Below are 25,324 nucleotides of genomic sequence, written 5' to 3'. Positions count from 1 at the left end.
TTATCTAACTAGTTTTTGGAATGCTTTGTTTTGAGATAAGGCAATATTAATCCATCTGTCAGGGGACAATCTCTAAAAAAGAATAGAACTTGTATTAATTCATTCTGCTATGTAAGTCTGTATGTAGACTGAAAGTTAGCAGACCAATTATTTATTGAAATCAGTATAAATTCTTAAAGATCATTGACATAGTAGGATGAAATATAGAAGCATAATAATACAAATTAATACATCAGTGCCATCACAGATGTTGATAAAACATGTACTGAATGTTGTGCCTGATTAATTGGTTTAAAAGAAGTTTTCACCTTAAGCCATAAGAAAACCAATATGATTCATGCTGTTAAAAATGTATTATCATGAGCACACAATTAAATCATCAAAATAGGGTATAGGAATGTGGGGTAGGTCCTTTAAATTTTATGCATTTTTCCAATTCCAGTATTTATCTTCCAGCAATTGATGAGTTTTTTTAAAAACCAAGAAGTTTCTATTTTTGAAAGCTGGCATTTATATTTGTATTTGTTTTATAAATCTTTAATAATTTTCCCTTCAGATCTAGATTAATTTTCCTATCCCAAATGTGAAGGAAACAATAAATATGTATCATTTTGAAATGGAAATTAAGTTATGATAAGAGTGGAACTAGAAAATAGGAATACAGAACATTGCAAATCCTTAGAATTCAATTTTACATTAAAATAGTTTTTTGGGAAAATACTGACATTCAAGAAATCTGATATCTACTTCAGCTCTACTGTTGAGAATTAAGTCAAATGCAAACTTGCTGTGTGGCCAGGTGCCCATCAGAGAGGCCGTCTCTTTAATATCCTCTTCTGTAAAACTCAGTGAATACTCTGCTGGCCTGGTGTATTGATTTCTGGTGAGAATGTAAAAAAGAAGAAGTAAAAGCAGTGTCATATTTAAAAGAATGGAGCACAAGTGTTAGGCATATTAAAATACCTGTTATATTGTGAGAGTTCCTTACAGATTCCCGCCTCTCGGCTTCATCGTCTGAAAACATTGCTGTAAGAGTGAGAAATGAAATCCTATATAACTGGAGACAGGGGAATCTGGCTGCCAGGCCACAAACACACGAAGATTTCCTCAGAAACCGGAGAGGTTCCACTAAGAAGGATACCCTGCACTTTTGAAACAGGGAGAAATTTAACTTAAAAGCTAAGTTGACCCAAATTTCCTCCAGTCAACTCTTAGTCAACATTGTGTTGGAAGTCTCACCGAGAACAATTAGAAAACAAAATGAAATCATGGGAGTAAAATTGGGCAATGAAGCAGAGAAACTCTTTTATTTTCAACCATTATAATTTCATATAACCAACACATGTAAGAGCCCACAAATATATTGTTGGAAACAATTGAGGAATATAGTAAACTGCAGAATATAAGATTAAGACGCAGAACGCAGTTGGGCTTCCTATACATCAATGAACAGAGCTTTGAAAAAGACATCAGGAAATCAATGCTACTTACAATAGTGACACAAAAGATGAAATACTTAAGAAGAAACCTAACCAAAGAAATAAACAGCCCGTACAAAGAAAACTACAGACCATTGTTACAAGAAACTAAGAGATCCACACAAATGGAATCATATCCCATGTTCATGGTGCTGAAATGGTGCTGGAAAAATTGATTCTCCTGCTGCAGAAAAATGAAACAGGGTCCGTGCATATTGCCATGCACAAAAATCAACTCAAGATGGATTAGAGACCTAAATGTAAACTCCAGATTTATAAAGATCAGCAGTGAGAAAATTGTAACAAACTTAAGGGCCTTATTACAGACTACTAAATAGATAAAGGAAAAATAAATGAGTGGGAAGACAAAATATGTGGGTGGGACCTGTTAAACATGAAACACTAATGTGCATAAAAAGACTTAACTAAAAAAAAAGAGTAAACATTTTGGGGAAAATATTTGGTAGTGACACAATGGACATGGAACTAATTTCTGAAAATTATAGAAATCTGCAACACCTCAATAAGAAAAAAAATACAATTAAGCAGTGGGCAAAGGACATGAATAGATAATTCACAAGATCAAACACATGAGGATATGCTCACAATCACTATCCATATAGGAAATAGGAATCAAAGCCATGATGACACACTACCATATACACACAATGATAGCCAGGTTAAAAGAGAGAAGAGAGAGAGAGATTGCGAGAGAGAGAATAATAAATGTTGAACATGGTGTAGAGAGATTAGACTCTTAATTCTCCACTCGTGGGGTTGTGAATATGTTCAGCCATTGTGGAAAGCAAGACGGCACTACTAAACAAATCGGGATAATAATGTCAGACGAACCAGCAATACCTTTTCTGGGCATATACTCCAAGAACATAAGAGACAGAAAGCAACAAAGATAATGTTTTTCTCCATTCATTGCAGCACTGTTCACAAAGCATGAAATTGAAAACAGCCCAAATGCTCATGAGAACAGGAATAGATAAGGCACTTTTGGTACATACACACCACGGAATACTATGCATCCCTAAAAACAGCAAAGAAAGCATGGAACACCTCATGACACAGATGGCCTCAAATCCATTATGCTGAGCAAAGTTGGTCAATCACGAAGGCCAAAGATTGTATGAGTCCACGGCCAAAGATTGTATGAGTCCACGACCGTAAGGATAAACATCAAGATGAAGGCAGGCTTCTACTTTTAGACCATGTAATCTTCTAATGCAGTATCCAAAGTATTTGCTAAATACTGTAAATTTTACATTTACATGTTGAAAAACAGTATATTTTATTCATAGAATGCCTTAGTATTCTTAAGTCAAACCCCAGTTCATGCCACATATAACTAAAATATTAACAATTATGTTGTGTCCCTATGGACCATACAAATTTGTTAGAAAACAATTCCAAACAGAGCTTTCAAATGATTTTGAATCCTGAGTGATAAGCTCACTAACCCACCTGATCTTGGAATGAAGACAAGAATTAGATGGAGGATCAAGAGAACGAAAATATCCGTGACTTGGGGAAATGGCAATTAAAAAATGTTTGTTTTGGAGATAAAAGAGTGAGTCACTGATGGGTACGTTATCAAATACCCGTGCATCTAATTGAGTGAAGGTGAAGGTTAAGTCAGAATACCCTACCCTCAGTACTGCCCTCGAGCCAATTCTGACTCAGAGTGACCTGATGGGACAGGGCAGAACTAACTGTCCCTGTGGGTTTTCTGAGATGCACTTTTTAGACAGTCTTGGAGTAAGTGCTAGGTGGTTTTGAACTACTGATATTGAGCTCAGCAATACAAAGCATAACCACTAAGCCACCACGGCTGGCACTTCTTGGGATGCAAATGGCAAAGTCAGCATTTCAAAACTGCCAATGGACAAGACGAAGAGACAGTCTCAGAACCCACAGAACGGAAACAGAACGGAAATTATGGCAGGTGTAAAGCAATGTAAGCACCATGCTCAACAAAGGAGATTGTGGTCTTTCTTGACATTATGTATCTATGTGACATGTTGTCGAGTTTCATTTTTGGAGACATTAGTGCAATTTACTTGAAAATATGTGTCAGGGCAAACCTCAGAAACTCAGTCTACACATGGCTCTTTGGCTGAAAACAGTAATTCTATGCTTAAGTGTCTGATCCATTTGACCTGTTTTAGATCAAAATTTTTCACTTGCGTATGATTATGAGTAACTTAGACTTAGCATCATTTGGTTTGCTTAAATGTGGCAGCTGTTAAGGGCAGGCGCCTCATAGGCAGCCCAGTAGCCGGCTGCTTGGAACAGCTAAGTGAATGTTTGGCAAACTTGACTCTGCTTCCAGCCAAGAGAATGAATTAAACACTCATGTTGATGGCCACATATTTCTGATGAGCTGTTTGGGGTTTAAGATAAAGTAACAAAAATTCTTTGAAGGTATAAGGTTGATTAAGGCTACGAAAAATCAAACATCAAATAACGGTGTTTGTCTCAGAAGGTTGTTGGGGATAGTTATCCTAAACTGGGAGAGACTATAGAGATCTTTCATTCTCCTATTTGCTACATGTGAACTAAGGAATCAGTCTATCTCTTGTATGTGTGCTACATGTTTTGCCAGGGAAACAACCAAGAAAACCCAAACGCCTTGCCACTGAGTGAATGCTGATTCCTAGAAACCCCTGTGTGATCCAAGACTGTAGCTATTAAAGGAAGTACACCACTCATTCTTTCTCCCACAGAGCAGCTCATAGTTTCAGACTGCCTACCATATTTAATTAAGCCCATTGTGTAAGCGCTACACCACTTCTTAATTATTATTATGGTAACGGTCCCCATTGTTTTAGAAGGCTGCTAGGTGCCATTCAAGTGCTGCTGACGCCATAGTTAATGCACTAGAAGTTGTAAAGTCCTTAGTATTTTGTGACAAACATGAAGGTTTGAACATTTCCTCCTCTCACTTTCCCCCTACTTAAGAAAACAATGACCACAGAATTTTGGTTTGAGTTAAATTTATTTTAATTTTAATTACTAACCTAAAATATGAGGGGTTTAACCCATTCTACCCCTCTTCCCCAAAATGGGGGAACAAACCACACGGGGCAGCGCTCGCATAGTACGCATTTCCCTGCGAGGTGAAAACCAAGCAACAGGCTCTGAGTTAGCGCACCCAGTGGTGTCGCCTGGGAAGGTTCTGTCTGGTCACAGTGAACTTTTCCATAAAAGCAGTTTCACTCAAACCTCGTGTTTTGTGATGGCCAATATAAGAGAACAGCATGTGGCTGGGAATTCTTGTTTCCTGCTTGGGAAAATGCCACCGCAACTGTTGTGACGCTGAACACAGTTTACAAGACAGAACTATGTGAAAAACTCATGTATGTGTGGCTTTCTTGTTTCAAACAAGGTGAAATGTTGATTGATGAGAAACCTCCTTCTATATGTGCATTATCTTCCCGAATGAACAAAAATGTCAACTCATAGTGCATTTGGAGTTTGTTCCACCGGGTCAGGCTGTTAATCAAACTTGCTATTTAGACGTTCTGAAAAGATTGAGTAACAGTGTATAACAACAACAACAACAACAACAAAAAGTCTGCTTTGTGGCAGACAGGAGACTGGCTTTGCTGCCATGACAATACACCCCAGTGCACACAGCCATCTCAGTGTGCCGTTTGGAGTATTTTGGTTTTTTTTGGCCACAAATGGCATACCTCTATTGCCCAACATAATTTACTCATCTGACATCACTCCATATGATTTCTTTTTGTTTCTGCAACTGAAGAGGAGCATGAAAGGACACTGATGTGGGAGAGGTGAAGAAAAAATTGAGGGTGGTGTTGCCAGCCATCCAACCAGATGAGTTTGAAAAATGTTTCCAAGAATGGAATCAATGATTTGACAAATGTATTAATGTAACGGAGAGTACTTGGAAGGTGATAAGGTTGTTGTAAAATAAATTTAATTAATTAAATACTTAACTTTAAAAACAGGTTTTTTGGTGTACCCCCTCATATGGATATTTTTAGAATCATGAATTATAAAATTTAGAAATATTTAGTTGACATATAGGATGATTAAGTACATTTTTAAAGCTAATTCAAAAAGTCCAAAAATGTAGAGAGTACTGATATTGACCTGAGAAACAATGCTTAGACTTGTGATTATTTATATGTACAATGGGATTTTTATATTTTACATAATAATAGAATTAGGGCAGAGTCTGCATAAAGTGTCTACTTTGTAGCATCTGCATAAAGTTTGAGTATTGGAGAATTAGGAATACAAAAAAGAGGAAGGACCTATAAATGTTCATTTTTATATACCTTAGTTACAAGTGCCTCAAGATGTTAACTTTCTGCCCTCTAATTGAGTCAGTACCCATTTGTGTTGCAGGTTGTTATTTTAAAAAATAAGAAAAAAATAAAAGATGTTAACTTTCTAATCATAGACAGGTCTTAATTTTCACTGACAGGTCATTCACACACTTGGCAAATTTGCATTTTCTGAGTTCTGTTAATTCTGGAGTCCGGGTGTAGTAGTACATTATGAATTTTGCTGCTAACCTCAAGTTTGAAAGAACTAGCTGTTCTGTTGGGGAAAGAAGAAGCTTTCAACTCCTGTAAAACTTGGGCTCTGAAACCCACAGTGGTAATTCACAGTTCTGTTGATAGGTGACATCAAATCTGCTCCAACTTATAGCCACCTTATGCACACACAATGAAACACTGCCTAGTTCTGTGCCATCATCATAAATGTTCCCCTGCCTGAGCCCATGGGGAGAGCCACTGAGTCACCCAATCCTATTGAGGGCTTTCTTCTTTCACTGGCCCTCCATTTAACCAAGCACAATGTCCTTCTTCAAGAACTGAACTCTCTCGACAACATTTACACAGTATGTAGATCAAGCCTTGTCATCGTTGCCTCTAAGGAGCATTATACCCATACTTCTTTTAAAGCAGATCACTTTGTCCTTTCAGCAGTCAATGATAACTTCAGAATTCATTGCCACATCCCAAGCCTAATGTATTCATTCTTCTTTGGTCTTCTTTATTCAATGTCCAATTTTAAAATGCATATGAAACCACTGAGAATACCACGGTGGGGCACAGACTGGAAATGAAGGCACCCTAAATGTCCATTATAAAAAACCAAAAAATTTTTTAAAGCACTTTCAACTTGAGGCTGTGTTCCTTGGTATAAGTTTGAATGTAAGCCATAACAAACCGGGTCCATTAACATCGCTTTAACAAAAGAGACAACATAAATCCCCGGGGCACAGTCTACAGAGAGGTGTGCAGAAGACAGCCCAGAGTGACAATGCAGGGCAGCTGGGAGGCTCTAGATCCATTGGGCCCTAACCCAATCAGCCAATTTGGTTTCCCATCTCTGGATGAAATCCAACAGATGAAAGCCACAACCTAGGTCAAAAACTGGCTCTACCAGTTTGGGGCTTGACAAACAGTCAAAAAAGACTGTTGTTAATAATGGCCAGAATCAGTTTGCGTCCAGCACTTGGCCCTTCCAAGAGGGCTGTACCCAGCTCAGGACCCCACCGGGGGATCACCCGGTTCTGAGACACATCCAACCGCCGGGCCATCAATGGCCTCCCATCTCCCCTGTCAGCCACCCCAGACCTGTGGGTCAACCCAGATTCCAAGAATCCACCAAAGGAATGCACAGGCCTTAAGGCTCCACTGCTTGGCTGCTCTTATATGAATGCCCCTGATCTGTGTCTCCCTCGCAAGACAGCCCTGAACTTGTGCTCCTCTGTCAGGCCACCCACGGTTCTCCAGCTCCCCAGTGGGCTGCACACAGCCCTGTAGCTCCCCTGAGTGTCCATCTGGGACTCATAACCACACTGCTGGCCCAACTAGGATGCGAACTCCCCAATGAGGTTACAATTGACACATCTCTCCTCAGCAGGTCACTCAGGCTATGTGGCCTCCCAACTAGGTGATCCTCTACCTCACGGCTCCTCCATGGAACCTCCACAGCCCATCAGCTTCTATGTTGGGCCAACCCTGTACCTGAAGCTATACCATGAGCCTTCCCCGGACTGGCCTCCAGGAAACATTGGCTCAATGGTGTAAAAAGGCAAGAATGAACCTCAACCCCCACCCACGCACAACACACAGATAAGAAAGGAGGTAGGAAAATACCGAACACACAAACAAAATACAAAATAACATCACAGTGTCCACAGATGGATGTTATAACTTTGAATATCAATGAACTGAACTCTCCCATTAAAAGACAGAGACTTGTGGGCTGGCTTAGAAAACACAACCCTTCGATCTGATACCTACAAAAGACACATCTTAAGTTTTCAGGAAAATAAGCTGAGAATTAAAGGCTCGAGAAAAATATACAAAGCAAATGGCGATTCAAAAAAAATCAAAGTTTCAATCCTAATCTCTGACAAAACTTATCTCAAGGTGTAAACCATAACAAGAGATAAGTTGGGGCACTATATAATGCTCAAGGAATCAGTAGACCAAGAACCAGTGATCATAATAAATATGTATGTGCCCAATGAGAGGCCCTCAAAATTTGTCAATCAAATGTTCCCAAAGATGAAAAAAGAAATCACGGGCTCAACAATGCTAGTACGTGACTTTAATATACTGCTTTCTGAGAAAGATAGAGCTCAGGAAAAGAAGCAAACAAGAAAGGTACAGAACAAAACTCTACACTTAGGCGACTTGACCTGATAGACATTTCAAAGCCTTTACCCAAAGACAAGAAATATATCACATCCTTGTCAAGCCCACATGTCCCATACAAGAAGATAAACCACATGCTGGCACACAAGTTGATCCTGTGTAAATTCAAACATATACCGGTTACTCAGACTTCCCTCTCCTGAGAATGTGAAGTACCCAAACCTTAGGGATACAGCAAAATCAGTTATCAGAGGAAATTTGATAGTGATAAATGAACACATGAAAAGTTAGGAGAGGGAAATCAAGAAAACAATAAAAAGAATCAATGCAACAAAAGATGGTTCTATGAAAGGTTTAAATAATCAATAGAAGTTTGGCAAACCTAACCAAAGAAAAGAAGGAACAAATTTCAATATCCAGGATGAGGATGACACAGGGGAAAGTACAACAGACGCTAATGAAATTAAAAGGCTAACTAATTACATAGTACTATGAAGGGTTGTACTCCAGTGAATTTAACAATTTGGAGGACATGGACAAATTCTTGGAAAAACCATCCCTCTCTAGACTACCCCAGATTGACATCAAGAATCTCAACAAACCTGTAGAAATATAAGAAATAAACAAGATTATCAAGGGGATATCAACTAAAAAAGCCCCTGGGTCAGACGGATTCATATAAGAATTCTAACAAGCATACAGGAAGAACCAACACCAATCCTACACAAACTCTTCCAGAGCATAGAACAGGAGGGAAAACTCCCAAAGTCTTTTTAGGTAGCCAATATACATTGACATCTGAAGTGAGCAAAGATCCAACAAGAATTGAGAACCAAAGACTGATATATCGAATGAACATTGAGGCAAAAATTCTTAACAAAATATAGGTCAATAGAATACAAAACTGTATAAAACAAATAATTTACCATGACAAAGTGAGATTTATTCCAGTGATGCAGAGATGGCTCAAAACCCGAAAGTCCATCAAGATATTTTGTCACATTGAAAAGAAAAAGGATAAGAACCACATGATAATATCGATAGATGCAGAAAAAGCATTCTGCAAGATCCAATACCCTTTCCTGTCTAAGACACTCAAGAAGATAGGAATGGAATAAAAAGTCCTTTATGTAATACAAACTATATATGACAAAACCAACAGTCAATGTGGTAGTTCGTGGAGAAATGGCAAAAACTATCCCACTGAAAAAGGGGATACAACAAGGCTGCCCCTTGTTCCAACTTCTATTTGACATCATACTGGAGGTCTTAGCTAACAACATAAGGCAAAGGAAAGACATTAAAGGTACTCGTCTGGGGGAAAACGACGTGAAACTCGTTATTTGCACATGTTATGATTTTATATATGAAAACCCCCATAGCTCCATAAAAGGAGTGCTGGAAGCGATCGGGGAATATGGCAGTATGGCGGGATGCAAGATCAACAAACAGAAATCAATCAGACTGCTGTATCCATCAGAGAAGACCAGACTGCTGTATCCATCAGAGAAGACCAAGGGAGAGGCAATAAAGGTTGTAGCATTCACAATAGCCAAGCTATTGAAATATCAAAGGACATACCTAACAAAACAAAACAAAAAAAAATTTGTGTGAGGAAAAGTACAGAACAAACACTACTAGATGAAACCAAAAGTGAACGCCACAAATGAAAGACTACTCCATGCTTGTGGAACCGTACTCAATAATATGGTAAATATGTCGGTCCTATCCAGGCACTATATTAATGTAATGATATCCTTCTATAAATATCAACATCTGTCTTCAAAAAATTGAAATAACTGACTACCAACTGCCTATGGAGAGGGAAGAAGCCCAGAATTAGCAGAGAACTCCCCAAGAAGAAGGAGAAACTTGAAGGGTTTGCTTTCCCTGCCTTTGGCCCCTATTATACAGTGGCCCAAACAGCATAGCACTGTTATAATGACAGATACACAGACTAATGGAAAATAACTGAATACCCAGAAATGAAATCATCAGCATACAGATAACTGATCTTTGATAAAAATACCAAATGGGAAGCGGATGCCCTCTTCAACAAGTGGTGCTGGAAAAAAAGTGGTTATTTACCTGCACAAAAATGAAGCAAGACACTTACCTCACTCCATGCCCAATCAATTCAAGGTGGATCACAGACCTTGAGATAAAACAACAAACTATTAGGGACATCAATCGGGATTGGGATAAACCTAAGAATTTTGATGCAGGGAATACGTAGGCTATTGGAAATAGGGAAGGTCACAAACACGGAGGAATTACAACTTGACAAGTGGGATATACTGAAGGCAAAACACTTGTATACATTGAAAGACGTCACCAAGAATATAATAAGAAAGTCCACAGACTGGAAAAACATCGTTAGCAATGACACATCAGACAATGGCCTTATTACTAAAATTTACAATACTCTGCTAGCCTACCATCAGGAAAAAACAACCCATTGAGGAGGTGAGCAAAAAACTGAACAGAAGTTGTACAAGGGGTAAATCCGAATGGCCAATAAACATAGAAAATGTTCCCAATTATTACCCATAAGAAAAATGCAAATTAAAACAACTATGAGATACCACCTAACACCCTCAAAGATAGCCCAATTCAAAAAATCAGAAAGCAACAAGCATCCAAGCGACTGTGGGGAGATAGGAACTCTCATCCACTGCATATATACATACAGCCACGGTGGAAAGCAATTTGGAGATACCTAAAAGAGATGGAAATTGTGTGATCTTATGACTCATCAGTCCCCCAATAGGGCATATACCCAGAAGAAGTAAGAAACTGACTACAGCCAAACACCTGTGATCCCATGTGCATCGTGGCACAGTTTGCACTTGCAAAAAGTTAGAAACAAACTAAATTTCCATCAACTGATGAATGGATTAAATAACTTTGGCATATAAATACAATGGAGTACTACACATCCCTAAAAATCAGTGAAGAATGCATGAAGCAGATAGTCTTATGGGAAGAGTTGGAGTGAGGAAATTATGCTAAGATAAGTAAGCCAAGCACAAAAGGACAAGTGCATTGAGGTAAGCTTAAAGACCCAATGAACAGAGGGGAAAAGCTACCCAAAGCATAAATTCTCGGGGCAATGTCCACATGCTCAGGCAGGGGTCAGATCCAACCCAGAGATGTATATAGCAATTAACTAAAAAAGAGGAGAAAATACAAATTAAAAGATGAGGGTAGTGGGGGAATAGGGCACTCACCCACCTATGAGGAGGGTATTGTGTATCTCTACACAGGAAAGGGAGAGGGACCAGACCTCTTCCTGGTTTGCCAAGCCTTGAGGGCAACATTCCTCCATGGAGCAGAGAACTACGAGAGAAGACTATTATGTCAACCCTCTCTTCAGAATAATGCACTGAAGATATAGCCTGGGGAGAGTGGCCGTCTTCCCAGACCACGTGGGAACAAACTGAGACAGAGAGAGAGAGAGATACAGAGAGAGAAGAGGGTGGGGGGACCTCATCCTGACCCACCGAGTCTTGAGGAAAACGTTCCTGCTTAGAGCAGGCAATACACAAAGAGGATATTAGGGCAGGCTCCACCATGTGACACAAATTCCCTCCACTGACCCATAGTGCTTTGGGGGACAGCATGGGAGATCCAGTGTGGGAATTGTGCCATTCTGACCCACAATACCAGGGTGAAATACAAAGGGAGCACAGAAGTACAACAAGGCATGGAAAACAATGAAATCCTTCAGGAATCTCAAAAATATACTTCCGACTCAGGGGGCCAGGGGTTGGCACCTCATCAGACCCAATGGGAGAACATTCTTAAGGGTCAGCAGACAGACCTAGAACCATTTGTAAGCGTCTTTTTCTTTTCACAGCTATCTATATAAGATTTGCAGGATTGTTTTCAATCCCAGGGAGAAAAGAATGGAGGTGACAGTTCCAGTGGAGACATGGGAGAGGAGGAGGTAGGGGAAAAGGAGGGGGTACAACCAACCCCGGGACAAGGGGAAAATGAGGGATCTAAAATTGATGGTGAGCAGGGCGTAGAATGCTCAGTGGGGTTTGATCAAGTGCATTGTAGGTGAGAGGATTTACTGATAGCCAAGTGAAGGTTGAAAATGATAGTGGGATGGGAAGAAAGTAAAAAGAAATCAAGGAAAGAACTAGGAGACAAAAGACATTTATAGAGGTATAATATATAACATATATTTTATGTGTAAAATATATGACAATAGGGGTGTAGGTCTATGTTCATATATTTATATGTTAAGTATCAAGGTAGCGGATGAACATTGGGCCTCTACTCAAATCCTCCCTCAAGGCAAGAACACTTTGCTCTAATAACCTGGCATTCTGTGATGCTCACCTTCCCAAAACAATCAGTGAAAACAAAAGGAGTGCATAAGCAAATGTGATAAAGAAGCTGATGGTGCTTGGTTATTACAAGATACAGCATCTAGGGTCTTAAAGGCTTAAAGTTAAACAAGCAGCCATCTACTAGGAAAGCATCAAAGCCCACATCAAAGAAGCACATCAGTCTGTGTAATCATGAGTTGTTGAAGGGATCAGGTATCAGGCATCAGAAAACCAAAATTAATAATCATATCAGTGCGAAGGAGGGGGGTCAGAATGAAGACCAAAAGCTCATCTACCGACAACTGGACATCCTTTCACAGAAGGGTCACAGAAAGGGAGAGTCAGCCAGGATGCAGTAAGTATAGAACTAACGAAACAGACTTCTCTAGTTCTTGAATGTTTCCTCCCCCCACTATCAGGACCTTACAAATCGGGCTAGACTGGAAAATGTACACTGATATAGATAAGAGCTCTCAACACAGGGAATGCAGAACAGATAAACCCCTCAGGAACAGTAATGGGAGTAGAGATAGCACGAGTGTAGTGGGAAGGTGAGGGGAAGAGTAAGAAAGGGGAAACCAATTGCAATGATAGCTGTATTAACCAAACTCCTCAACACCCTCTCCCTCACCAAGGGGGGGATACACCAGAAACTTTGATAAAGGGTGACAGAGGACATGGTCAGAGATAAAAATAATAATAATTTATAATCTATAATAATAATAATTCATAATCATGTGGGTGGGAAGGGAGGGGAGGAAGGGGGAATGAAGACCTAATACTAAGGGCTCAAGAAGAATGAAATGTTTTGAAAATGATAATGGCAACATATGTACAAATTTGCTTGATGCAATTGATATATCGATTGTTATAAGAGGTGTAAGAGCCCCCAATAAAATGCTTTATAATAAAAAAGGATGAAAATTAAACACCTTGGAAACCGTTGGTCAAGGGGGAAATTCTAAAATTGATTGTGATAATGTTTATACAACTCTTCTTGATATAACTGAACTAATGAATCATGTGACATGTGAATTAAGTGCCAATAAAACTTTATAAGAAATAAAAGAGGAAATACCATGGCTTGTGTCAAACCAACCTTAGTCCTCAAAGTGGCACTCGTGCCTTGGAATACCCAAAATTGCCTTGTCCAGCAGATTTCCTCATGCAACTTGTGTTTCAGGCTCTTGCCTGCTGCTTCCATAAACCTTCATTGTGGAGCCGAACAAGATAAACTCCTTGAAAATGTCCGCCTTTTCACATATTATTATGTTACCGACTGGAATTAGCTCAGTGGCCATGAATTTGGATTTTCTTTATAATCCAGATGGGTGTCTTGGTCGGGTTCTTTTGGTGGTGCAAGTAAGAAAATTCACTTACTGCCATTAAGTCAATTCTGACTTGTGACCCAGTAGGATGAGGTAGACCTGGCCCTGGTGAATTCTGATATTGTAATATCTTAAAGGAGTAGAAAACATCCAACAACCGCTGGTGATTTCGAACTGTTAACCTGACAATTAGCTTCCCAATATGTAACCCGCCACTGAAAACTCTATGGAGTTCAGTTCCACTCTGATGTATGTGGGGTCACCAAACTTAGCAACCACTAGGAACTTGGAAAATGATAAGATATATGTGGCAATAATTTCTTTTAGAATTAATAATAGACTAGACATTATATGTGTATAGGATCTATATAATTTAGAGGTTAAAGAGTTCCCAAACTTCCCACTCTTTCATGATGCCATTCCACTTCATTTTTCTTCCACTCCTTTCTTGAATGTCTTCCCTCATGTCTCTGCATTCTACAATTCATTGTAACATCTCACAGAAACTTATAAAACTTTCAGGAGATGTCTCACATGGTTTGGGGATGTCCAAACCTGAAGGGTGGGCAGGAACAATCCAAATGCAGAGTCCAGAGCCAGGATCACAAATGTCCAAAAGTCAGAGCACATTTTTTTACTTCTACCAAAGCTCTGGAAGTGGAGATGTGGTTTCTGCCTTCAGTCAACCATACCCCCAGGGAAAACAAAAGAAAGTGGCGTAAATCTCACCATCCAGGAAAGTTTGGTTCAAGATGCATGCCACCATTACCCTGCAACAGAGAACTCTCCCCCAAATGGCATCATGACCACAAACACAGAGACTAGACTCTATAATACATCACAAAAAGGATGTGGCAAAGGAGGATATAGCTAGAAGGGTCATAGAAGTTATTGTAATCAACTACAACTCATTTTATTAATCAAAAAATGCTTGTCTATGGCAGATATGATTCTAGTTATGATAAGATTTTACTATTCACCCATTAACTCTTAGGCATTAGGGAATGTATTAGTTTTCTGAAACATAAAGGGAAAATAGAATTCTTTTCTTACTTTTCCTCCCTAGTCATTGTAACACTGGTTTGGCTGACCAAGAACACAATATTCTAGTTTGTGCTATGTTGTTACAGGGTAAGGGAAGTTTCTAGATACTCAATTTCTATGGATTTAGCACAAAAAAAAAAGAGAGGGAGAGAGAACGTTTATATAGTATTCAAGCTAGCCAAGATGCTTTTGATCACACATAAACTCTTATGAATTCTTTAGAGCAGAGTAGCTTATCACAAGTGCTGTAAAATCTTTCATTGTGGGTAAACTGGAAACTAAATTATGCTTTCTACCTGACAGGACATAGCATTATCAACCAAGCCAACATGGGTCAAATGTTGAAATAAGACAAATTCAGATTGAGGAAACATTGATTTTTCAAACCAATTAAAAAGACTTTAAATCTCATATACACAATTTAAAAAATAACTTTTCTCTTTTCCATCATAAATACAATTTGTCCTGAAATGCAGCTGCTTAAAAATATCATTTAGTTTCTTTTTCTTTGTCACAATTTTGGGAATTGTCAATAGTCAGTTTGGGTAATTGTTTCTGTCTTAGGATGTCTTACGTGAATGTTGTACAAGACCGCTGGGCCTGGACACTAGATGTCCAAGAGGGTGCTCACACTGGGATCGCAGTTGACGCTAGTCAACATATGAGGATTTAATTGTGGTAGTCTACTTATCTCAAGAACTCAGTTTCTCCATCTGCATTAGCCTCTCCACATTAAGACCCTTGGATTCCAAGGTGATTGACCCCAGAGACAAAAAGTGGAAGCTGCTAGTTCGGGTCTTTCACCTCGGAATAAACCAGTCATACCACTGATTCAACCATTAGTCAAAGAAAGTATAAAACTTGTTCAAATTAAAGAATGATGTACATAAATCTTATCTTTGAGGGGCACAAATGGTTAATGGTTAACTGGTAACCAAAAGAATGTGGAGTTTGAACCAAATTAAATTGTTAATATAAAGTGCTAAATACTTAAGAATGATTGAACCAATCTAATTTGTGTAATATATTTCTTTTAACTTCCAGGTATATATGTACAGATTCACAAAGAAACTAACAACAATTTTAAATATATAATTTCCAGAAATTACCACTTTTTCTGTCATTTTTATATTTGTTTATTATTGCCTTCTGTTGTAATTCTCTTAGAACCATCATTTTATCCCATTAAGTAGCTACTTCACTTATATAGTGATTGAAATGTATATTATAATGAAAACATTTTCTGGGCATATGATATTTTGAGCAGAAAGTATTTCAATGTTATATAGTCTTCCCAAAAGATACAAATTTATAGATTTGAGGTAACTCATTAGTGCAGATGGTTAACACAATTAGCTGATAATAAGGAGGCAGGTTTGCCCATATGGACATTGGCAAAACAATCTAGCTATCTCCTTCAAAGGTCATGGAGCACAGGTCTGCTCTGATACACAGGGTTGCCAAGACTCAAAACTGATGAGATGCAACATGTTGACTTTCTTTTACATATAGATATATAGACATAGATCTATATACCTTTGTGTTTAAAACCAAAATAGTATGTCGGAGCCACCCGACGAGTCGAACAGTCCTGAAAAGGGGAGTGAGGATTAAGGGGAAAAAAAGAGAAAGTATTTTGAGGGCAACAGTCTGATGGACTGAAGCACTCGAGTTTATTCTACACACTCCTTATATCCATGCAGAAACAACCCGGGGTTAATTATCTCACTGTTAAGCAAGCACATTTGATACACATAGCAACTCTATCTTCTGCCAAAGCAGACATCCTTGAGAAAATGAAACCACCCTTTTTTCCCAGACCTTGCTTGCTCTCTTGTCCTTGACAGTGTGTTCAAAGTGTAAAGTCACAGAAGAAATCAGCAAACACTTAGGTCATGAGACTTCTCAGCCATTTCAAGGCTGAGTCTTAATGGGCTTCAGCAATAGTATACAAGGGTGCTCCCAAAATAATGAAAAACTGCAGTTGAAAGATTGTGGAATTTTTCTAAGAAAAATTTGAAATTTCTTCATATATAAAAAGTGAGAACATTAAATATAATGACCTAAATGATCTGGTTAGGTATTTTCCCTCACGGCCATGGAGAAGATGCCCACTCAGAGTGGTCCTATAGGACAGGTAGAGAGTGTGACTATTTCCAGGAGTAGAAAGCCCCATTGTTCTTCCACTAAGCGTCTGGTGGTTTCAGATTTTGGACTTTGCTGATCCCAGCCCAATACACCACTAAGCCACGAGGGTTCTGTTTGGTATTATAGTATCTAGAAAAGAAGGGAAAACTCAACCACAATTTCAAATGCCCTAAGGTAGGCCTCTTTTTATTAAATAACCGGAAAGCAAGAAAATCTCACTCTAAATGACAGTGTGACATCATACATAAGATCATGTTGTTTCCTTTGAGCAATTTCCCTCAAGTAATAATTGTCAGAGTCGGAGGGTAAACCCTAATGATACTTATGTAAGAAGAACATGTGCAAATTGTGGCTTGCCATAGTTGTTACACTGTGCCGGCATGTTGTGTACCCTCCTATTTTCACATATCAATGATGTCCTGTTCTCAAACTCATATTTTCTTGGGGCTAGATGAGATAGTTAGAAGTCCTTTAAAATAAAACTTTGCTCTTGACTTAATTAAATTCTAATTATTACAAAAGGAATTCCATAACCTCTTCCTTAAACAGGCATCATAATGAAATCTTTCAAACATCTGTTTAGAAGAATATCTTCCCAAGCTATGATTTTAATTGCCTAATTTAGGTGCAAATTTCTTTGTTGTTGAGATATTATTTTTTTCCTCATATCATTTGAGAAAAAAAAGATTTTGATTGTTGTACAAAGAACCTGATTAAAAATCATAAAAGTAAAACATTACCATAAATCACCTCAAATTCATGGTAAACAAAATAGGAAATTTAAAAAATATATCAAGAACTCTGAAAGTTCTGAAGTTTTACCCTACTTGCAAGATAGCTTTAATAATTTTATCCTACTAATAAAAATACCAGACTAGGAGGGGACTCCAGAAAGATGGCTGCCAAACAGCTCACACCCAGATCTCTGAGGAGATTGGTGAGTGGAGAGAGTTGGGGGCGGAGTAGGGGTATCAAATCTGTCTGTTCAATTCATAAGATCACTCAGAGCATCTCTCAGACCCAGAGGTGAACTCCCACCTGATCGCCAGGTCTCCGTGCGGACACACGTGGTCGCTGGTGTGGCGCTCAGGGCACCCGCACTGCTGGCACTGGTGCCACAGGGCAGCCAGATGCACGGCGGAGGCTGCGCCAGCCTTGGCACTCCGCGCATAACTGCCAGTCAGTAACCCCACCCTGCCTCAGGGTGTCTGGGGTCTGTGTGTGAGCTCCAGCAAGCATACCCCCACTCTCTGCGAAGGGACCCACCTGGGGACCCCTCATGGTCCAGCAGGCAGACCCTCTCCTTCTCCTGGGAGGCACTTGGCCAGCGCCACAGCCAGGCAGAAGACAGCGACTACAATTCAGCCTTAGTGCTCTGGGCAAACCACCAATCAGACCAGCCGCAAGCTCAGAGGGCTCAGCCCGGAGGTGCCAGCCAGGTCACTGCACTCCTTGAACATCTACCAGCCCCCTCCCTGGGCCTTGCCCCCCCATCCTCTTATACACATGCACGCCCGTGCATGTGGGTACACACACACACACACACGCAGAGATTCCCATCCTGCCACACTGCTCCAGGCCTGCCAGGCAGAGGACCAAGTCTGGAAGAACTTTCTGCAGATCCAGCAAAGGAACCCAAGCCATGGGGGCTTGTTCACTGCATTCTTCCTTCTCCCTGCTTACTGTGTCCCACTCTTTGGGCTCCAAGAAGTGCATCTTCACACCAGTCGAGGGCCCCCCTCCCACCTGCCTACCTGAGGGAAGTGCCCCTAGCCAGAAACAGATCACCGAATCTCAACCCATCCCCTAAATACACTCCCCTGCACTGGGGCCAATACTTCCTATCAGACCTCAGTGTGCACAGCTGCAAACAACCCCAAAGGGGACCTAAAGGTGATTGCAGCACAAACCATAGGCCAAAGCAGGAGGGAATCCCCAGCAGGATAATGGTGAAACACAGCTAAAGGCAACCAGCTGAAACACCAACACCAATCTCCCAAAGGGAGAGCCCAGGGCTCTGAGACACCCGGGAAAATGGCACCAATTTCCAACAAATCGACCAAAAACAGCAAGCTGCTTCCACAGTTTCAAGAAAAGAGAAACAAAATCCAAAGCCAGAGGACCACCTGGACCTAATAGCGGTCATAAGAAAGGGAGGGGTGGACCTCCCACAGAAAGAAATCTTCAGAATGCTTCTTGGAACCATACAGAATATGAGGGAAGCATTACAGAAAAAGGATGAAATGTTAGAGGAAATAAAAGTCATGCACCAAAGGGAAACACAGGAGTCAAAGGGCGAGATAACAAAAACTAATAGCAAACTCATGGACTTTACCCAGAGAATGTAGGAGGCAGAGAACGGCAGCAGTGACCTAGAGGATTTGCAAGCAGAAATTAATAAACATGAGAAAAAGTCTAACAGGTCCAACAGAGAAGTTGAAGAAAACCTCAGAGCTATGTCTGATGCTATGAGAAGGAACAATATCAGAATGATCGGCCTGCCAGAAGAATGTACATCAAGGAAACCAGCATCCAAAATGGTGATGGAATGCTTGGAGGAAAACTTCCCTAACTTAATGAATGAAAACCAGGAAACTATCCAGAAGGCTGAAAGAATACCAGCTAGTCTGAATCCCCAGAAGAAGTCACGGCGACTTGTAGTTGTTAAACTATCCAACTTTGAGGAAAAGGAGAAAATTATGAGAGCAGTTCGGGAAAAACGGGCAACCACATATAAAGGCAAGCAGATAAGAATATGCTGAGATCTGTCAGCAGACAGTATGAAGAAGAGGAGACAGTGGAGCAGCATATTCCAAAAATTGCAGGAAAATAATGCAAATCCAATAGTACTCTATCTGGGCAAATTATCTATCAAAATTGATGGAGAAGTGAGTCTTCCCGGACAAGGAAATCCTCAAAGAATATGCTAAAAGGAACTCAGCACTACAAAAGATCCTTATTGACCCAGTATGGGCAGAAGAATAACACTCACCAAGCACATACAAGAGACCACCACACAGCACAACTCCACCCAGAGACCATCAAAGGGAAAACTGCCCCCAAGATAGAACTGGCTCAACGATGGAAAGTAGGCAAGAAATTACCACAAACACACATATGCACAACCCACAGAAAAGAAAGGGAGGTAGGAAAACATCCAACACAAAACAGATAAAATGACATCACATGGTCCACAGAGAGATATAATTATCCTGAATATTAATGGCTTGAACTCTGGCCTTAAGAGGCAGAGGATAATAGACTGGTTTGGAAAACACAAACCCTTAATCGGCTCCCTACAGGAGAGACATCTCAACATTATAGATAAAAACAAGCTGAGAATCAAAGGCTGGAGACAATACCAGTTAAACTCTAATTTAAAAAAAAGCAGGGGTTGCAATCCTAATCTCAGATAAAATTGACCTCAAAGTGCAAAACATATAATGAGATAAGGATGGACACTATATAATGCTCAAGGGAGCATTACATAAAGAACCAATAAGCATTCTAAACATTTACTCGCCAAATAAGCACCCCGGCTATCAAATGATATAGCATCAGGGGTCTTAAAGGCTTGAAGACAATCAGGCAGCCATCTAGCTAAGAAACAACAAAGCCCACATGGAAGAAGCACACCAGCCTATCCCAAAACGAATGCCGAAGACAAAGCAGGTGCATAGGCAAATGGGGGGGTGAAAAAAGCTGATAGTGCCCAGTTGTCAAAATATATAGAATCTGGGGTCCCATAGGCTGGAAAATAAACAAGGGTCCATCTACCTGAGAAACATCAAAGCCCACATGGAAAATGCACACCACCCTGTGAGATGACAAGGCATCAAAGGGAAGAGGTATCAGGCATCAAAGACCCCCCCCCAAAAAAAAATCATAGCATTGTGAATGAGGGGGAGTGCAGAGTGGGGACCCAGGGTCCATCTGGGGCAAATTGGACATCCCCTTGCACAAGGGCTGTGGGGAGATGACAAGCCAGTGAGAGTGCAGTGTAGCAACGATGAAACATACAATTTTCCTCTAGTTCTTAAATGCTTTCTCTCCCTCACTATCATGATCTCAATTCTACCTTACATAACTGGCTGGACCAGTTGGTGTACACTGGCAGAGATAGGAACTAGGAATCCAGGGAATCCAGGACAGATGAACTCCTCAGGATCAGTGGTGAGAGTGGCGATATCAGGAGGGCGGAGGGAGGGTGAGGGAGAAAGGGGAACAGATGGCAAGGTCTACATATACCACCCTCCCTGGAGATCGGACAGTGGAGAACTGGGTGAGGGAGACGTCAGAAGATGTAAGATATGATAAAATAATAATTATTTATAAATTATCAAGGGCTCAGGGGGAGGAAGGAGGATGGAGGGAGGGTTAAAATGAGGAGCTGATACCAAGGGCTCAAGTAGAAAGCAGGTGTTTTGAGAATGATGATGGCAACATACGTATGACTATGCTGGACACAAATGATGTATGTACAGATTGTGGAAAGAGTTGTATGAGCCCCTAATAAAATTATTTTAAAAATACAAGACTATACGTCAAAGATGGGTGCCTATTATTCACAGCAATATCAGGAACTAGACTCTAATCTTTGCTCTAGTTTCTAAGGCAATATTCCACTGCACAACAGTACCAGACCTAGGTGACACTTGTACATGAAGGAGGTTACATTATAGAAGCAGAAACCTGGGCTACTGGACCCAAGTGTGCATAATCTTTGCACTGGAAGAAGACATCCGTTTTTTACTTTATAAGAAGTTTGTTTCTGGAAACAAACACTGTCTTCTAAGATTCTAAGCAAGTCTGTCCATTCATCAGGAACGAAATATCATTTTTATCAGTCAAAGCCATCTTCTTTATCAATGTGGAGCTGTCTACAATCAGCTTTCCAAGATTTACAGAAATTGGGGCATTGCTTATTTGATTCCCTAAATCAAGGATGAGTTCAAAATAAACATTGTTGTTATTGTTGTTGTGAACTGCCAGATGGTCTGCCTTGACTCACCACACCCCACACAGAACTGAAAGAATACTGTCCAGGTCTCACACTCTCTCCACAATAGGCTGCTGACAAAACTATTGTGTTCCCCAGGGTCTACATCAGCTAATTTTGGGAAGGAGTTTGTCAGGACTTTCTTCATAGTCTGAAATAAATGTTACCCACTAACCAAACCCCCTGCCATTGAGTCAAGTCTAACTCATAGTGACCCATGGTGATCTATATTTCACAGGTGAGGAATATATATATTACAGGTTAAAGGATTTCTTAGGCTATAAATATTCATGAGAGCAGAAAGTTTTATCTTTCCCGATGGAGTATCTGACTGGTGGATTTTAAATGGCTGGCTTTGCAGGTAGTAGCCCAACACTCCACAACATCACCGGGACTCCTAAGAAACATGTAACCACATATAATGAATTTATCATATCTCAATTGAATGTTAAATCTTTAGGAATTTGTGTTGTTTTTATTTATACAGGAAGAATACCTGGTGGCAGTTGGTTAAAAGGATTGGCTGCTAATAGAATGGCCAGTCATTTTAACCCACCAGCCATTCTAAAATAGAAACCTGGCTTCCATCAAGAACTTTAGAAAAACTTTTGGAACTCTCGAGGGTCTTAGTGAGTCTAAATCAATTCAGTAAGCAGGGGTTGTATTTATTTATAGTGGATATCCAAATATCAGTATTTATATAAATATTGCCCTCCTTTCAAGAGTGCCACATAATTTAAACATGAGCAAATTGTGCATAGGTGTTGGCAGGCATTATAATGGTACAAAAATGTTACTTTCCCTAAAGCATATATAATCTCTTTGGAGAGAGATATAACTTCAACATGTGTAACAAACTAAAGATCATAACCTATGATAGTATATCTAGAATTAGTCCTTTATGGGTTTTAAATTAATATCCTATTGATTTGGTTTATGAAACATTTTAAAGCTTATTGTCTCATTTTGGATCCATGCCTCATTTTCATAAACATATTTCATTGATTTTACAGTTTTAGCTTTTTTACCATTTATAAAATCACCTTACATCTTATACTTAATGGCATCCTACAAATTAAACAGATGATGTGATTGCTACCAAGTTTGTGTAGACAATAATGGTGCATTTTTCATGACTTGAAATGTATTGTTTCCAATTGGAGAATAAAGTATTATTCCTTCTCCACCCACAGGACAACCAGGCCAAGTTTTTCTCTAACATTTTGCAGTACAAAATGTGCTTTTCTACTTTGTGGTCCACCGTTTCTTCATTTCTAGCATTCAAAGTAAGAGAAAAATACCAGTTACTCAGATAAGCCTAATACCAAATGAGTCTGATTTTTCAGCCAAGTGAAAATATGTTTCAAGATTAGTACATTAAATAAAATACAGTCATGGGAAAATTAAACCAAATTCTACTATCAAATATGTTTTTAATCTCCTTATTAAGGCATAAAAGTCAAACTCACTGCCCTGCAGTCCATTTCAACTCATAGAAACCTTACAGGACATGATAAAGATGTGAGATGGTTAAGGTTTATTGTGCCAACCTGGCTTACGAACGCATGTGGGGTTAATTGAAGGGCGGAGGGATAAATGGATCTGTAAGCCTCGCCTGTCTAGTTCTCTGGTTTCTTGCTTTGTGATGGTTGGACCAGGGTGCAGCTGCCTTAGCCAGTTCCCTGCTTCGGCTGGCAAGGCTTACTTCCCAGGAGACATCCCTAAGGAAAAGCCACAAGGACCTACCCCGATGCAGCCCTAGGTGCTGGAGCAGCCATGTGGAGACCCCTGTCAGCACTGAGATGCTGACACATTCATTGACTCGGCTTTCCTCCTGCAGTCAGCATCATTGTGTGTTTTGTGAGATGGAGGAGGACTCTGTGGATTGGTGTTGGACATATGGGTTAATGTTGGACTCATGGGCTTGGGAAGCACTGGGTTGGGATATTTTCTTGTGTGCACTTAGCCTTTATGTAAAACTCTCTCTTATACATATCAGTTTCTGTGGATTTGTTTCCCTAATCTGCCAGACTAACACAAACTTCCTATGTGGGTTTGGGAGAACATAACTCTTTCCTGGAACAGAAAACCTCATCTTTCTCTGGAGGAACAGCTGGAAGTTTTTAATCGTTGACTTTGCAATAGCAGCCCAATAAGTAGCCATCATGACACCAGGGTTTCTTGATTATATTAATAGCATAAAATATTTGTCAAATGTGTTTAAAATATTTTCCCAGTTTATCATTTGTGTTTTAATTTCAAGATGTACCCTTTTCTATATAAAATAATGACATGATTTCCTAAATTTATATATATTTGTCATTTATTATACTTTCAATTACATCTTTAGTTTTCATTTTGTTTCCATTATGCATCAACAAAGTTTCACTTTTATTTCTTTCCATTCAGTTGAATTAATCGTGTTTTATTGTCATTTTCATTGGTTTCTAGATGATTTGTAAGTCTGAAAATGCTCTCTCAGACCACCTAGTAGTCCAGATTTAAAAGCTGGTGAGCTTTGTTTGAATTTAGTCATATAATTTTTATAAGCATGTAAATAAGCATTAAAATGAAACAAATGAGAATGAGTATATGATGGGCACCTCTTTCAGATATTCTGCAAGTTTTGTCTTGACTGTGCATGCAGAGTCAACAATATTGTGAAGAAATTACTTGCTAACATTGTTAAGTAATATCAACTCCGTTCTGACTGATCATGTTTTAGCAGCATAAAACACTGCCTAGTTCTGTGCTGACCTCACGAATATTGATACGCATGACATCATTATTGAAACCACTGAGCCAATCCAGCTCAGTGCTGAAGTTCTTCGCATTTCTCAGTGACCCTCACCCTGACGGTCAGCATTATGGCCTTCTCCAGAGAGTAAACCCTCCTGATAATATTTCCAAAGTCCATAAGGTGAATTCGGGTCATTCTCTCTACTGAGGCACAGTCTGGTCATACTTCTTGTAAGGCAGATATTTCCATTCTTTGATAATCCATGGTGTATTCAATATTCATCATCAACACCATAATTGGAATGGAACGATTCTTCTCTGGTCTTCCACTTTGCAAGCTTTCCATGCATAGGAGGTGGTAAATACCATAGCTTGGGCCATGCTTACCTTAGCCTTTAAGCAACATTGTTGTTTTTGAAGACTAAAGAGGTCTGTTGCAGCAGGTAGGCTCAACAAATATATCCTTAGATTTCTTGTCTGCCATTTGTGATTATAGGTTTAAGTACAATGAAATCTCTGAAAACACCTTTTTCTCTGCTTTATCAAACTGTCTTTTCATCTAGTGTTGAGGATTTGTATTTTCTTTCAGCTG

This window comes from Tenrec ecaudatus, chromosome 11, assembly GCF_050624435.1.
Source record: "Tenrec ecaudatus isolate mTenEca1 chromosome 11, mTenEca1.hap1, whole genome shotgun sequence".
Taxonomy (NCBI): domain Eukaryota; kingdom Metazoa; phylum Chordata; class Mammalia; order Afrosoricida; family Tenrecidae; genus Tenrec; species Tenrec ecaudatus.
Note: the sequence above shows the minus strand (reverse complement) of the source record.